Source organism: Papaver somniferum, chromosome 11 (genome assembly GCF_003573695.1).
Source record: "Papaver somniferum cultivar HN1 chromosome 11, ASM357369v1, whole genome shotgun sequence".
NCBI classification, from domain to species: Eukaryota; Viridiplantae; Streptophyta; class Magnoliopsida; order Ranunculales; family Papaveraceae; genus Papaver; species Papaver somniferum.
Window position 1 is genome coordinate 79,092,394 of NC_039368.1, and position 13,447 is coordinate 79,105,840.

The window sequence follows — 13,447 nt, forward strand, 5'->3', positions numbered from 1 at the left end:
CTAGTCCTCGAGCAAATCTAAAAAAAAATAAAAATAAAAATCCTAACTCACTGTCGCGGGCATCACGGCTACACGTAGCACGTACAACAAGCCTTTGAACCCCTAGGTTAGTGGACGAGTTATAGTCTCGGGAGGACTTACAAGAGGTGTAACCACAAAACCTTATACTCCAAACCCTAGTTATCTATGCAGAACCTTGAATAACACAAAATAACCTCCTTGGTTGTCATACTCTCATTGACTACAGGAGGAAGTACCCTGATGTGAAATTCCAATTGCTCTACACGAGTTTGCATTCAAACATATTATAATTCATATATGATGACAGAGCTCTACGCAGATAGTCGCACTATGGACATCAATATCCGGATTCAAACCAACCACATGAATATATCAAGAACATGGATATAGAGAAAAACATATATGGTTTTTGACGTTGACTAAAAATAAACGGTGTTTCCCATATCTGTTTGAAGGCCACTACCAAGAGGAACCTATCCTAATGGACTAAGATACCGGTCTGATTAATATCAACACAACTAGCATATACAAGGGAACCAGTGGTCGATAATCCTAACTCTAGATCAACTCAGTTGGCATATACAAGGGAACCAATGGTCGATTTTATTGAATTTATTCTGGTTGGTCTGATGGTATGGTTTTTTTTTTTCATGGTAACTCAATCACTCTATTTCTCCCTAGCAGTGGTAAAAATTCGATGCATGTGCCCCACCAAATCACATAGAGAAGCATATTTGAAATAAATAAAAGAACAACAAAAGGTGAAAAAGACTCAACGAGATATGGAGAAACTACCATATTATTTCTAACACCTGAGCTATGTGCTTTTATGAATAGAATCCACAACCAATATGTTTCCATCCTAGATGATTTTATGGGTTCCTCAACTCCTACAACCAAGATGCTTCCATCCACTTAGATCGGTTAGTGCTATCCTTAATTGGCACAAATTTCTAGGCCTTGGAGTTTATTTATTGCATCTAAAAGCTAACAATTTTTTTCCCCACCCCCAAACTTAAATCTAACATTTTCCTCAATGTTTCTAATGAAATAGACATACCAAAAGTATAATAACACGAGAAAAAGGTAAAGAGTGAAGTTGGAAAGATAGTACCTGGGTAAAGCGCAACAATCATTCTATGGATATTAAGGAAGAAAATAATATACAACATACAAACTACCTCGATGGTCAATCAAGGGTAAAAAGGGTCCTCCAGAAGGACCTCCTCAACATCACATGTAGGAAAAGGTTTCAATATCTGCCCATTAACCTTCCAAGAACTACTACCATCCGGTGTCTCGATCTCAACATCTCCATGAGGAAAGACAGTAGTAACAATAAAATGACTCTTCCACCGAGAACGTAACTTCCCAGGAAAGAGATATAAGCGGGTATCATACAAAAGAACTTTTTTACCTGGAGAAAATGACTTTCAAAAAATATTTATACCATGCATCTCTACAAATCTCTTCCAACTCATTGAGCTGGAGTTTCCTATGGGCTCGATCCTGCCTTGTGAAGTGAAAAATTTAGATGCTTAACATCTCAATATGCTATGTATTCTAACTTAACAGGTAAATGGCATTCCTTTCCATAAACAAGTCGATAAGATGACATTCTAATGAGGGTCTTAAACGCATTATATTAATCCCATAAGGCATCAGTAGGCCTAGACGTCCAGTCTTTCCGATTAGGATTAACTGTACTAATATACGTTTTGTCTCCCTACTGGAAACCTCTACTTTACCACTAGTCTTTGGATGATACGGGGTAGCTACCTTATGTGTAATACCATATATTTTCATCAAAAACCTAAAAGGTCCATTATAAAAGTGCGACCCTCTATCACTAATTATAGCTCGCGGTGTACGAAAACATGTAAGTATATTTTCTTTCAAGAACCCAATTACAACCCTATGGCCATTGGTTTTACATGAAACCACATCAATCCACTTAGAGACATAGTCAACATTGACAAGGATATATAAGTTACTAAAATAATTAGTAAAGGGACCCATAAAGTCAACACCACACACATCAAAGACCTCAAAAACTATAATGGGGTTCAAGGGCATCACGTTCCTAAGGGAAATGGTTCCTAATTTCTGGCAACGTTCACAATAAAATTGGGTACGCTCGGGTTATTTTAGTAAAATATACCTACAGTTAAAGACTGTTCAAAGGTACTAGGCTCAGGCTTGTTTTAGAGCGTTGCTCGGTTAAACTCACCAAGCCTTGGTATGTCAAGTTTGGTTGTCATGTTTTAGTATCAAAACTCAACTAGAGTCACTTGATTAAGATTACTAGATTTAACTTCGTTTAGGTTATACTAGAAAGTCTAGGGATGTTGAGACATACAAGTATTACCTTCAAGAAGGTGAATACGTATTGACTACAACAAAGACACCATCCTTCCACTTGAGGTTAGTGATATTGAATTGACTTTTTTACATTCATATTGTTACTTTCAAGTCGTTTAAGATTGAAAACATAACATGCACAGCTATATTTAATAGTCTGATATTATACTTGGTCATTTTATTTTGATCAAATGTCAAGGAAGAATATTTAATTACGAAGTATAACGTTTATCTTTTGAACTTCATAAGTGTCACATCGTCATAATCTATGTAACTTGTTACTTGATTATGCATGGTATATAGGTATGATTTCGTCCTAGGAAACTATGTTTCTCTACATATTTTTAAAAGAATTATACACATATGAACTTGCTTTGTAATAAAAAAGAAATCAATAAGTATTTTGGTCTGGTTTTCTATGAAGATCTATTGGATGGCCAATTTGAAACTAAGGTGAGAATTCAAGTAGAGCCGATCTTAACGAATGTTGAGAGCCTTGGTAGAAGCGATCCTTACCTATATTGGGATACATGGTAGAGCCGATCCTAACTATTGTTCGGAGTCATGGTAGAACTGATCCTTACATGTATTGAGATACATGGTAGAACCGATCCTAGATATTTTTGGGAGTAATGATAGAACTGATCCTTACCCATATTTGAAGTCTTAGTAGAACCTATCCTAGATATTTTGGGAGTCATGGTATAACCGATCCCCACCTGTGTTGGTAGTCATGGTAGAACCGGTTCGTAAGAGAAAAACTGATTTTCATCATTCACATAATACTTACGGTTTTGTGTGATTTTGGAATTTGGGTTTGCTAAATATAAAATTTCTACATGTTGACATAATTCGAACATGCACGCAATGCTTATCATTGATTGTTCAAAGATATTCCTTGATATTGTTGGAATTTTTAGTTAAAATTATTATGTGAGTGAAAATTAGTTTTCAAGATTTAAACTCCAAGAGATGTGTTTGGGTTATGGATTTCCACCATAAGACACCTAGTCATGAGTAGGTGTTATGGAGAGTCACCATTGGCCATGGGGAGTCACCTATTGGTGAAAAGACACCTTGTAGAGTCACTATTGACTCTATATATACCCATCTCTTAGTTTTGTATTAAATGAGTTTTCACAAGCTTTTTGAAAAGTAGAAAACAAGTTTTCGAAATCAAGAGTCATAGTCATTTAAGAGCACAATAATTTTCAACATTCGCTGGTCTAAAAGTATTGTAGTGGTACTTACTATAAGGCGTGATCGTTGTATCTTGGAAGACGATATCCGTAGAACCGTTAACACCATATGAGGGGATGAATTGTCTTTAAGGAAAGAGGATTACCTCGCTTCGATCAACCAATCCGATAAATATTTCTAACTCTTTTTCTTCATTAGTATTTTGTTTGCATGAAAATGATTTCCGAGAAACCGAAACCGTATACCATATGTATATTGCTAGAGGATCTGCTAACCAAACAGATAAGTAGTTTTAATTTGGTTTTACTTGTGAGATTCCAGATCCTGTATTAAATTACTCCATCGGATCAAATCCATTTTGTGGATTCAAGACCGGTATGTAGTTAGATACTTCCTTTCATGGAATCTTATTTCCATGGTGTCATGACTATTAAAGATAATCATGAAATGTGGAGAAGAAGTATTTTGACCGATTCTAATATGACATTAAGTCACGGGGTTGCATTGATGATTTGTACATTAAATCACCCCTTTTCGAAGAAATGAAACGGCATGAAGCCATGAACTGCGCAGTTAGGTCTTTGAATCTCTTTTTAAGAGAATTAGAGATATATATCACTTTTAGCAGTGGGTATAAAAGTGTTGATGGGATAGTAAGGGGGAAGTCATTATTCAAGAATGAGATTTTTGTTTTTCTTCCTTGACTAGTGTCTGATTCGGTATGTGATATATACTTGGTTTATCACATGGCTCTATCAACCAGATTGGTTTGAATTGCTTTGTTCAGAAAGGCGTCTCTTATCGCTGCAAATTCTTCGAAAATAAGAGATGAAAATGCAATACAACAAATGTATAGAAGTGTGTTCTTACATTTGAAATACAATCCGTAATGGATCTAGTTGTACGGATGGCAAGATGAACTCTATGTACCATCACGTAGGTGGTATATGAGAATGCTTATGTATATATGCAGTTACTTATGTGGGCGAAATAAGGAAAAACAGTCAATGAAGCATTTCCCCTTGGTTGTGCAAGCGCAATTCTGTTTGAGCAAAGCACCAGTGGTAATGGCAGTTTCATAACATAGAAAATGTCATGAAATATGGGGGAGAAGACTAATTAAGAGTACTCTTGGTCCGTACAAGATACTGAGATAGTACCCTCTAAATGTGGGGGGTTCAGAGGCTCCGAGACATTTCTCATAAATGGGTGACTATGAGAATCGATCTCGATTTTGGCACCAAGTTTGCTAAGGAAAAAGCAAAGCAGTGTTCTATACACGAAAATTACATGATGAATATCTAAAACCAGTACACTACAGAATTGTGGGGGTGGTTGTCATATATATATAACAAGAAGGTGTTATATTGATGAATTCATTAAAATGTAGTGGTGCCTATAATGGTTTTATGGTACGTTCCTTTAAATACAAGGTCAACGTAATAACATAAAGCAATTGCTCTCAGATGTGCATCTAAAGGAAATAATGTTTCAGAATTGTTCGGGACAATGGATACAAGTTCTAGAGAGAGCTTAAAATTGCATCATCAAGGGGAATGGTCATATAGCCTTACTAAAGAGTAAGTTGCAGCGGTAACCCAACCTAAGTGATTGGAGATCCCATGGTCTAGGTTAAAAAGGGGAAAATTAAGTTGTGACGAACTCGCCAGAAAACACTGGAAGAGATTTTCTCTTTCCCATTCCTATGACAAGAGTCAGTGTTACCTGTCACGTAAGAGGTTGAGATTTTCTCTTAATGATTCATATAGCTTAGTCTAACTAAGAAAAGTATGGAAGGATACTTTCAAATAGGAGATCACCTATATGAGTGAGAAGTGGGGCCGCTTCTATGATAACTATAAAGACTAGGTTAATCTAGAGAACTAATAGAATTCCAAGAACGTTCAGGGCCGAAATGAACACAACCGAGAATTTGACGATTATAAGGAGATATAATGTGTGAGACTTATTGTATCGATTTACATCAACGGACGACAGTTCAACGACATCGCGTCCACTGATTGGCTAGTAAATCCGGTAGGTTTTCGCTAGGTTTGGTTCAAAGCCAAAAGCCACCATTTACCGATGCATTATATTTTCTGCTTGTGCTCTTTAAAGTTTGTAAGTTTTGTTGAGTCAGTATTTTCACTAATGTGGGGGATTGTTGAAATTTTTAGTTAAAATTATTATGTGAGTGAAAATTAGTTTTCAAGATTTAAACTCCAAGAGATGTGTTTGGGTTGTGGCTTTTCACCATAAGACACCTAGTCATGAATAGGTGTTATGGAGAGTCACCATTGGCCATGGGGAGTCACCTATTGGTGAAAAGACACCTTGTAGAGTCACTATTGACTATATATACCCATCTCTTAGTTTTGTTTTAAATGAGTTTTTGCAAGCTTTTTGAGAAGTAGAAAACAAGTTTTTGAAATCAAGAGTCGGAGTCATTTAAGAGCACAATAATTATCAACATTCGCTGGCCTAAAAGTATCGTAGTGCTACTTACTATAAGGCGTGATCGTTGTATCTTGGAAGACGACATCCGTAGAACCGTTAGCACCGTATACGGGGATGAATTGTCTTTAAGGAAAGATGATTACCTCGCCTCGATCAACCAATCCGATAAGTCTTTCTAACTCTTTTTTTTCGTTAGTATGTTGTTTGCATAAAAATGATTTCCGAGAAACCGAAACCGTAAACTATTTCTAACAGATACTCCAGGTGATCCCAAACCGAAATGTTGAGAATCTTTTAATTGATGTTTTTGATTTTCCAGCAATCAAGACATATCCCTTGGAAAGTTATATTAGTTAATTTATAAACCAATTAGATATTTTATAATGAGAACCAATTTAGAGTTTTATTGCATATATTGAGAATCTTTCGGTTTTGGAATTTACTTGTTGTCCAAACAACCTTGGTTCATAAATAATTGAGTGTGCATTTCTTGCAAACTATCCTAAGAGCCAGAAAAAATTTCATTTATGTTGTTTCTGGTGGAGCCGTCTATCCGGAGAAGAAAGTACCCTAATTTGGTGAAATCTCTTACGACCGCTCGATTAAAGACTTTTATGGGATCAAGAAGTTTTACGAGTACCAATGATGGGAAACTAGATAATTGCATTGTTATTTCAGTTTTCGATTACTGATATGATTGACTAATGGTTGTTGAAACTCTGAATGCACCTAATTTGATTATTCTTGAGAGCCTTCTCTTCTGATATAAGGTCACTCAAACTAGAGCAAAATATGAATGAGATCTTTGGAACTGTTTTTAGATTTACAGAAAACTTATGATCATCCCTTATTAACAGACTCCATTCTGTGCATGATCGATCATAAGTGGCTTCAAGTTTTTATTATGCAGGTATAAAATTAGGCAATTGAAGATTTGAAGGCAAAAATACTTTTTCTTATTAGTTTTCGTATCTCGTGATTTGTGCACACATCTTGATCGGCTGGGATCCGAATTAGATCAGATTTATCTTTTATATATTTGATTTTATAATCACATAGATCGACAAGATAAAGATAAAGATAGTCGAACCTGTTAGAGCATTGCTCGGTCAAACTCGCATGCGTTGCTATCTCAAGCATGTTTGTCAATGTTAATGATCAAAACTATAAGTCTTGATTTCTAGTCTATTATAGCTTAGTCTCGGACTAGGATAGAAAGTGTAGTTTAGCTCAAGGACTTCATGGCGATTTATCATACAGGTCGAAGAACTACTCAAACCGGTGGAACTTCTCGATAAAAAGGTATGTGAAGACTTGAACTTATCTATCACTCAAAAGTCTATCTACTCTATCTCCTACTCTTTGAGACAAGAAGTCGTATGCTATATATATATATACTTGGATTATACACATTTGGTATTTCGAGCCGAGTATACCTCGCCTATCTATATCTCGAAATATGTGTTGGTAAGCTTTTCGCTTCGATCAAGTTTTTCTTTACCATGTAACGAAAGCCATGATATGTTTCAATCATCTTGAAAATTGCTTTGACGAGAAATGGTGTAGCAACTATATAACGTCCTCTAAGAATGTTTCAATGATTGAAATGAGAGTTTAGATTACATAACCAATGGTGGACATAAGCATTGTTGTGGAAACACATTTATGTATAAGTCCTATTCTTTGAACCAAAGTTTGCGAACATTGTTGATCAAGAGAACCGTAAGAATGGCGTGAGCCAAGTCCGCGAAATTCCGAAGTTCTCAAACCCGAGAATTTATGCTGGAGTTGAAAAACTACTTGCGTGAAGCTAAGTCCGCATATACAGTCCGCGAACCGGCGAAGTTCTCATACCCGAGAATTTCTGCTGGAGTTTGTAAACTCTGCCCGGTAAATTAAGTCTGCGAACCTAGTCTGCGAACTTGAGAAGGTTATATATTTGAAGATGATTTCTGAAATTAAACTTAATAATACTAAGGAATGCAGTTTGCAAACCGTGGCTATAAAAGTTCATGAACCGATTCAAGTGAATCAAATCATCTTTGCTTCAATTGTTTCTTATGTAGTACATAAGATTTCCTTGCAATTGAACAACTCTCTAACTAGTTAATTTGAAGTCATTTGAACTAGATATGGTGAATAAAAACATGGTTGATATGAAATGCTCATATGGCTAACCTTTTGGTTAACAATTGTTGAACCAACAAGTGCATACGTTTGGGTACGGTTAACAAACCTAGAAGCGTGCATTGTCAAGTGTGTATAACAAGCTAAGTTTTCGATCTAACGGTTGAGAAATATTAGCTTGAATCTAAATCAGGTTTTCATCTAACGGTGAATATTGAATGCTTTTTTACTAAGCTAACATTGATTGCAAACCCTGATTTGAAAGACTATATAAAGGATACATCTAGTATTGTGCAAAACTAATCCCCACACCTTACGTGTGATACTAGTTTGCATGCTAGAGTCATTTCTCCTTTAACCTTTGGTTTTCTTCTTCTAAAACTAGGTTAACGATTTAAAGACTTCATTGGGACTATGAAGCCAGACCGATACTACTTTTATCGTAGTTGTGTGATATGATCTTGCATCTTCTATCGTAAGAGTACAATAAGATTGATTGTCTTGAGATTAATATCTCTGATAGGCAAGATATAAAAAGTAATCACAAACATCTTCGTCCCATTGTTTGTGATTCCGTAACATCTTGTTTCGCCACCATAAGATTAAGATTGTTGTGAGGTGATTGATAACTCTAGGATGTTCTTGGGAAATATAAGACCGGATTATCAATTGGTTCTTGTTCACCTTGATTATTATCAAAAGACGAAACAAAACCTTTAGGGTTTATCTGTGGGAGACAGATTGATCCTTTGATAGACTTGTCTGTGTGAGATAGATTTGTTTATTGTCAAAGCCTATGATTTTGGGTCGTAGAAACTTTTAGTTGTGGATGAGATCAGCTAAGGGAATCAAGTGCGCAGTATCATTCTGGGATCAGAGGCGTAGGAGTATAACTGTACCTTAGATCAGTGGGATATTGATTGGGGTTCAACTACAATCCAGTCCGAAGTTAGATTGGAGTAGGCTAGTGTCTGTAGAGGCTTCATTCAGTGTGTGTTCAATATGGACTATATCCTGGGGTTTTTCTGCATTTGCGGTTTCCTCGTTAACAAAATTTCTGGTGTCTGTGTTATTTCAATTTCCGCATTATATTGTTTTATCTTTATAATTGAAATAATACAGGTTGTGCGTTAGATCATCAATTAGAATAATCCAACCTTTGATTGTTGATTATCATTGATTGATCCTTGGATATTGGTCTTTGGTACCATCCAAATTATTCCTTGTGTTTGAATAAAGACTCGCTGATTTTTATTAACTCGAGTAAATCAAAACAAGAGAGAGAGATTAACTCCTTGAGATACTTTTACCTAGATTGAGTCTGACTGTCTAGTTGATTCTCTAGAAAGTATTTCAAAGTTAGTCCCTACAGATTGTTAAGCGAAATATTGGGTGGTGTTGTTAGACCCCCGCTTTTTCAATTTGTATCAGAGCAGACAAACTCGTTCAAGACCTTACAAGTCTGTGTTTGTAGCGATCTGACTCTATGGACATAGGTGTTATCTCTATTAACGTACCACCAGTCTTCGATGTATCTAATTACTTATGGTGGTAAATTGCTATGCGAGCTTTTCTTCAAGCATGTGATTTTCAATCATGGGTATATGTTGTTAATGCATCTTTTTCATTGGGTAAGACTATTCCTGAAACGGACATTGTGATGAAAATCTCAGATCGCTGCCATCTAGATACAAGTCTAAAAAGCATGCCATTGTTGATGGAAATAACCTTGATAATCTTTCCAGAAATACATTGTTTGGAAAGCCAAAGATCTTTGATCATGATCAAACATCCAAAATCGGAAAGGATGTTGCCTTTAAAGCACAGAAGAACACTAAATTACTTGATAAAGGTAAAAGTGTTTATGTCTCTGAGGATGATCGGTCTGAGGATGATTTTTCGGATGAAGATATTGACAAATCAGTCTTCTTGATCACAATTTAGGGATCTTCTATTGAAGAGAAGTAAACGGTTTTCAAGAGACAAACCTAGGTCATCAGATAAACCTCACAATCGCGTTCTTCCTAAAAACAGGGATGCTGACGAGGCTTCTGACGAGGATATGCCACAGTTCTTTAAGTGTAAAGGCTTTGGTCATTTTGCAAACGAGTGCCCAAATCGTAGAAAATACACTGGGAACAAAGGTCTTGCTGTAACACTTGATGAGATGTCTGAGATCTATGATTCTGATGAAGACAGGAAATCAAGTGTCGGTCTTCTATGTGAAAACATTGATTTTGATAATTGTAGCAATACATATATCAACCTTGATAGTTTCGATGAAGAGGAGAATCCAATCAAGCTGGAAGAATCAATTGACCCATCCTTTGGAAACTCTGGTTGTAATGTTTCAGGATCTACTATGTGTCTAGCTATGTTCACACCACAGATGCCTGAATACTATCCAATTTTGACGTGCTCGTTTTATTCTCAGAAGGGTCATGAACTATCAAGATGTTACAAGTAAAAACATCAAGTGAGGCACGCCAACAAACTTCAACGAAGAGCAAATCAATTGGCAAGGAAGCTTAAACTTGCTCAGAAGACTACTGAGGTATGTAGGATTTTATCTTCGTCTAAGAAGTTGGTTTCCAAAGACAAAATAAGACTATTAGAGAAGAAGGTATGGTCAAATCACTTTGATAGACAGAAGTCTGAGGATTCCTCTCTAGAGGAAAATGATGGACAAATTGTTGTTCACCACAACAAAAATTGATTGTGTTGTTTGGTAAATCTTGTCTCATGTGCCTGATCAAAAGAGATAAGATTATGTACCGCTCAGGCTTTTGGAAAAGTTTTTTTTTTTTAGGTTTGTTTTTCTTGTCTATCAAATAAAGTAAAGGGTTATTATCGGCAATTCTACTATTTAAAGGGTTTAGAGTTGGGCGTCCACGAACCTGTTTAAAGGTTGCGAACCCTACATTCTTTTTTCCTCTTTGATATCTTCTATATCTTAAGACTGCTTGATGAGATTGTGAATTCCACTCACAAAAAACAGTTGTTTATAATTGTTCTCTAAGCATCATTTCTTTGGATGGAAAGTATGTCAATATGATTTTTAAGCCATTAATCAAGGAAAAAGAGAAATCTCCAGTAACTCCTTCCTTGAAAAGAAAGAGGAGGAATACAAGAAAGCCAAGGGATGTCCCTTCTAACTCTCAGAAGTTTTCCGATGTTCTTGATGAGTTGAAGTAATTAAGAAAGGATATTAGTAAAATAAAGGCTTGCGTTTTAAGATCTTTGGAAATTCAGAAGGCCCTGGATCGACATCATCAGCCAAGACGGTTCGTTGGTATTGACTCCTTCCTCCACGAACCTTATATTCCAATGGCTGTTGAGGAAAAGGAGTTCGGGAATGATAAGGAATTTCTAAAAGACATTGTTGCCTAGTATGTCTTCTTTTTGGTTTAGTTGGAAGAATAACTAGTGTTTGAATAGCAATGATTGTGACTGCACATAGCTATTATTTTCATCTTCTTGTTCTCTTTTTTAGGTTTATTGGTTTAAATTCTAAAAATATTTGGAGGATGATGTTTTGCAGTATTAGTCTTTATGATTTGATATATTGCAATTTTTTATGGGATATTGGTGTTTACGTCCGTGAACTATGTTTGTCCCGTACTTAGTCAAAAATAAAGTCGTTCGTGATCGGTATTCACGTACTGGTAAAAGAATGAATGGAATTTTGACAAATACAAAAGTTAAGCCTATATTGTCAAATATTTGATGGAAGATAGGTTAAAATATTTCGTTTTCAAGGATTATGTCTATTAATTGTAGTTATGCAAATAGTGATTGAAGATAGAATTAATCCTTGTGTATTCCGCAGTATTTATCATCCCTGATCCATATTTTTATGTATTATTGTGAGGCTCCGTAATGTATCTTATGTTGAGCACTATACAATCAAGTTGATTTATTAGCTTAGTTGATGTTCCGTGAGATATGTTATGTCGAGCATATTGAACTAAACTAATCATCTTGTTTGGTTATTTAGTTATTGCTCCGTAACTTTTCTTATGTCGAGCAAAACAAATGACAATTAAATTGATTACTTTTGTGATTAGTTTGGTTGTGTATTCCTATTAGAGTAATTATGGGTTCTCTTGTAATTAATATAGTTGAGTATTTTCGTGTCTCCATAAGTTCCCTTATATTGAGCATAATAAATTGAATTGATCATCTCTTGTGTTTAATTTAATTGTGAATTCCGATTAAATTAATCATGGGTTTACTTGTGATTAATTTGATTGAGTTTTTTTGGATATAGAAAATCATTCTCATGGTTTTTGGTGTCCAATAAAATCTTTATTTTCTTTTGAAATTAAGGTCGCTCTTATTGTTCCTTCGGGAATGACATCAAATGGGGGTGAGTTCTTTTGAACTTGTGCTTAACGGTCATATCTTGAGGGGTGTGCGGCTGTGGAATTTTAGAGGGGTTAGCTTGTATCTTTAAACTCCTTGATGAATGCATTTAGATTCGGCTTTATGATTGCATCTAAATTAGTTGGTATGTATTTTTTCCTTTTGTCATGAATGTCTCTCTCGGAAATTTCATTATGATCCCGTTCTTGTACCTTTGCCAATTTTATTGACAAAAAGGGGGAGAATTAATATGTAGTTCATACTACAAATACATATGGTTTTCGGATCATTATGTAAGGGGTAGTGGTTTCCATATGAGATGGAGTATTGACTAAGGGGAGTGATACATATCACCATAGTATTATTGTTGAAGTTGTGATACAGTTGAACTTTGACACTGTGTAATAATATTATGACACTGTATAACAATGATCGAGAACTACGTTTTCTCATTGTTATAGCTACGGATCTTCAACAATGGTGATGCTAAACTTACAACCTTTGGGATCATTGGAGTACTTGGAAGTGACGAAGATTTCGAGGAATGTTGAAGATTAGACATGTAGAATAGGAGCTACTAAAGTTTCTTTATCTTTTTTGTATTACATATTTATTGATAGTTTTGTCACTAAAATTGACAAAGAGGGAGATTGTTAGAGAATTGCTCGGTCGAACTCGCATGCGTTGCTATATCAAGCATGTTTGTCAATGTTAGTGATCAAAACTATAAGTCTTGATTTCTAGTCTATTATAGCTAAGTCTCGGACTAGGATAAAAAGTGTAGTTGAGCTCAAGGACTTCATGGCGATTCATCATACAAGTAGAAGAGATACTCAAACCGGTGGAACTTCTCGACAAAAAGGTATGTGAAGACTTAAACTTATCTATCACTCAAAAGTCTATCCACTCTATCTCC